This window comes from Schistocerca cancellata, unplaced genomic scaffold, assembly GCF_023864275.1.
Source record: "Schistocerca cancellata isolate TAMUIC-IGC-003103 unplaced genomic scaffold, iqSchCanc2.1 HiC_scaffold_351, whole genome shotgun sequence".
NCBI classification, from domain to species: Eukaryota; Metazoa; Arthropoda; class Insecta; order Orthoptera; family Acrididae; genus Schistocerca; species Schistocerca cancellata.
This window is the reverse complement of record NW_026046369.1, coordinates 152501-157500: the sequence shown is the minus strand read 5'-3', so window position 1 is coordinate 157500 and position 5000 is coordinate 152501.

The window sequence follows — 5000 nt, the reverse complement described above, 5'->3', positions numbered from 1 at the left end:
GGCCGCATTTGCTGGGGAGGGATCGCGGCCTGAGCCGGCAAAGGCTCATCGCCGTGAACGGGAAGTCCCGGACATGTTCCGCCAAGCCAGGGCGTGGTGACATGTCCCTGGCTAGGTTAGATGGGGCCAGACCCCCGAACGTCTGGGGGACCGACCCAGCACCTGGGTAGGACTGGGTCCCTGGCCGTAAGGTGGAAACTCGGCCTAGTAGGGGGCGAAGGCCGAGAGGTGAATCCGCCTCTCCGGAATGCGGTGGGCATTTGCCGGGGAGGGACGGGTGAAATCCTCAGTGATGCGGTCGTGGAAGGGGACTAGTGAGCTGGAAACGGCTCGCTAAACCCAGCAGCTCAAAATGCTCTTGGTCAAGGGGCGGGACTGGTGAGCGAGCTGCACAATAGCCCCCCCCCATGCCAGAGGTGCCGGTCGGGGGAAACAGACGGGCCCCACTTTCTTTTTTCACTCTCTAATCATGGCTGAGCAAACAGAGGGTGAAACGGCGCTTTCGGAGCAGGAAGCTCCTATCGATTTGAATGCTGAGCAGACTGTGATGGAACGACATGCACGCTTTTTAAGGTTGCTTGACCGAAGTGTTAAGCATGGAAAGATCACTGCTGATCAAATCAGGGTGATTAAAGAAGACATTGCGAACTGGGCCCTGGCTCATGCCAAACTAGAGGGTCAGTACGCAGAGGTAAAGGCGGAAAATGAACGCCTGCGCAAAGAGCAACAAAGACCACAAAAGACTTATGCAGCTGCGTTAGCGGCAGCACCGGCAATTAAAAGAACAGTCCAGGAGACTATAAAACAAAACGTGGAAAAATCAGTCCCAACTCTTTTCATAAAACCAAAAAAGGGTGAGGATGTTAAAAAGGCCAAAGAAAAATTTGAACAGAGCATAAACCCGCGTGTAGACAAGATCAAAATTAACAATATAAGAACAACAAAAAATGTACTAATTGTAGAAGTGGCCTCAACTGAGGATAGCGACAAAATAATGAACAACCAGAAACTAAAAGACTCATTTATATGTGAGAAACCACGCAAACGTCGCCCCCTAATGATGATGTACGACGTACCGTCGTACATGTCTCAGGACGATGTAACAGATTGTTTATACGCACAGAATTTTGAGGAAAAAATGACTCGTGAGGAGTTTAACGAGCAGTTAAAAATACGTTTTAAAGCAGGTCCTCGTGACCGAAATACGGTACACTACGCAATTGAGGTTGCACCTGTACTGAGAAAGCAGATAATAGTGACAAATAGGCTATACATTGGTTACAATGCAATTTCAGTGAAAGATTATACGGCCTTAGCAAAGTGCTCTAAGTGCCAAGACTACGGCCATGTTGCTAAATATTGTAACTTTTTGAAGCCCGTGTGTGGCAACTGCGGGTGTGACACCCATGACAAAAAGAATTGCACAAAAGATACTCCACTTTGTATCCCATGCAGATATCGAAAGCGAACATGTAACACTCCTGGTAAGGAGTGTTTGACTTACAAGTTACTTCTCCAGCGACTAATCCAGAGGACCGATTATGGCGACACGCTATAAGGTCACTCGTAGGAAGTCGCCAAGCAAAACATTGAGAGATGCGGGAAGGTGGAGGAAATTACAAGAGTCACTGTCCTCTTTGGATGGTGAGCAAGAGGAGGAAATATCTAATGTTTACTCTGTTCCAGTGCCAACTGTACAACCGGAGACAGCGGACTTCTCGTGCCAGGTCGGAGGTTCCCCGGCCTGCCGGGGGAGTCTTCCAGGTTCGATGGTGGTGAGGGCGACTGGGCTGGCGGGTCTCGCCTCCCCGGGTGGAGACAGCTCCTCGCGGAGGGAGGGGGAGATCTATGCTGTGCCGGTGCCTGAAGTGCAGCCCGAGACGGAGGACTTCTCCTGTCAGGTCGGGTCCTTCATGGCCTCCAGGGGCGGCCTTCCGGAGTCACTGGGACCGTCGGCGGCCATGGCGGTGGGTTCCGCTTCTCGTCGAGATGGGGCGGAGCCGTCGGCGTCTGCGTCTGATGGTCCTGCAAAGGGAACAGATAAAGAGACTGCAGACTTGATTAAAGTAGCCACGTCTGTAAATAAATTAACTTATGGTGATGGTGTAAAAATGGATGAAGTAGATGAGAATGTAGACTTGATCAAAGTAGTTACATCTGTAAATAAAATAACTCTGGGTGATGGTGTAAATGTAGATGATGTAGAGATAGACACTCAAGAACAGAAACGATCTTTTAACAATTGTCCGCCTGGAAATACCTACCTAATATGTGAGGAGACTCTGCGGTTGTCTAGGTTGGAAAACTCACAGACTCTTAACGCCGCACTGAGGCAGCTGGTCCGAGCTGGGCATCCCCGTGGAAATAAAATCACATTTCCAACTCTGGAGGATGCAGACTGCATAGAACTTGTTGCTTTAAACATTCCCACAGAATACGATAAACTATCTGATCTGGTTTCGAAAGTTTACATCCGGAGGGGTAGGAAATTTGATCTAAATAAAGTTTACGAAGATATGGTTAGAATGCACGGCAGAATCGCCTTTGATCCTGCCCAGGCTTGGCCTGCAAGCCACTATTACACCAGATTCCCATGACTAGACTAAATTGTATGCAGATAAATACAATGCGGAGCTCACTGGTTACTCAGGAGCTCTGCAAATTAGCTGAAGAAAGATATACTGACATCTTATTAATACAAGAGCCGTACTCTGCCTCAGGCAGGGTCCCAGGCCTCCCTGGAACAGCTCAGGTGATCTCGACTGGTCAAAACCCTATGTCAGTCATTGTTATAATAAACAAGTCAATCAAAACTACTGTTCTAACACAGTTTTGTAATACACATGTGACTGTAATCGAGATAAATTATTGTAATACACATTGGTTCTTCATAAATGTTTATTGTCAATACAGAGACCAAATACAAATATACCTGAGGCATTTGACAACTGTCTTGCGTGCCCTGGCTGGCAGACCACTCATTATTACAATGGATAGTAACGCAAAATCCCCTCTCTGGCACAGTGGAGCCCAGGATCAAAGAGGAATTGCGCTCGAAGATTTCATAATGGAACATCAATTACATGTAATAAACCTCCCTGGCAACCCTCCTACCTATAGGAGTCGAGCCGGGGCAGCGTCTCACATAGATGTGACGCTGAGTTCAGTTAACGTAGCAAATAATATTCAGAGTTGGAAAGTTTTAGAAAATCTTACAACAAGTGACCATAACATAATTGAATTTTCAGTAGCACTACTTGCGGAACACGTGCCAGAGGGGTGGACAACGCAATATGATTACGGGAGAGCCGATTGGGGCCTGCTGGAGGCAGAGTTCAATCCTCCAGAGTTGGAAGACGGCCCGTTTAACGTGGAAGAGGCTGTTGAGGCCTTGATTGTCTCTATAAAGGCGGCAGTGGCCGCAGCGATACCGACGCGAAGACGTCTCATACGCGAAACGACCTCTCCATGGACTCCGGAGCTCACTCGGCTCAGGCAGTCTATGAGAAGGGCTCGGCGCAGCTATCAGGCGTCTTTCACCCGGGACGAAAGGCAATACCATCTTGCCTTGTACAGGAGACGAAAATGGATTTTCAAAGAAACCCTAAGGCAACATCGCCAGCGAAGCTGGGAGGACTTTGTAAAGTCTCATCTTACCCTAGACCCATGGGGTATCCCATATAAAATGGTGAGAGAGAAGATACATTCCCCAATGCATCTCTCGACAGTAAGACTTGGAGACAATGACAGTATGACGAAAGACTGGGTGGAGACAGCTGAGGAGTTACTTAATGTGCTCCTCCCCGACGACCGACCGGAAACGGACAACGAGATGCAACAGGAGATTAGGATGCAGGAACAGACGGAGTACAATAATGAACTACAAGTATACCCCTTCTCGATTGAGGAGGTACAAACAGCTATACTCTCTTTTGCCAGACGCAAGGCCCCAGGGCCAGACGCAATACCTGCGGAAGTTCTGCAGAATATTGTGCACAAGTTGGCCCCAGGCCTTGCAAAGATATACAACAGGTGTCTGGAAACACAGTCCTTCCCAACTCGCTGGAAGACTGCGGAAGTTATAATAATAAAGAAGTCACCTGACAAAGATCCAACAATACCAAAGTCTTACAGGCCTATATGCCTCTTGGATGTCCTGGGAAAGGCGCTTGAGAAGCTGCTGGTCTCAAGGCTGTCAAGTCACAGAATCCTTCGTGGAATGAGTGACATGCAATACGGTTTCCGTAAAGGCAAATCAACATCTGATGCCGTAAATAAGGTCGCAAGTATTGTACACTCATCTACAAGGAAATATGTTCTTGGAGTCATGGTGGATATCTCCGGTGCCTTCGACAACCTGTGGTGGCCGGCGCTTTTCTCTCGTCTTCGGGAGATTGAGTGTCCGGTAATGCTATACGGTTGTTTGAAGGACTACTGCCGGAATAGGGTTGCTAAAATCGCGGCTCCTGGTGCTGTGGTGTTCAAGAACATAACAAAGGGCTGTCCACAGGGTTCTGTGTGCGGCCCTTTGTTCTGGGATATAAACATGGATCCTCTGCTGAGAACTCTTGAGGAGAACAATGTAGCACTAGGAGTCGTGGCATATGCAGATGATCTCCTCGTCCTTATCGAGGGCGACAGTCGTACCGAAATAGAGACAAATGCAGGCCATGTTTTCGAGATCTTAACACAATGGTGTAAATCTTCTAAGTTAGAAATTGCACCTCACAAATCTCAATACATTCTCCTTAAGGGCAAATTGGCCCGTGACCCCATCATAAGATTAGACAATAAAGTAGTGGCGCGTACACGAGTTGCGAAATATTTGGGCGTCCTCATAGATGAGGCATGGAGTTATGTGCCACATATTAATCATGTTGCTTCAAAAGCATTAGCAGTCTTAAATAAACTGATTAGTATAGCCCAACGGCGCTTTCATCTACCTCCGTTGGCAACAAAAATGTATCATAACTGCATTTTAGCACCAATAGTAGGATACG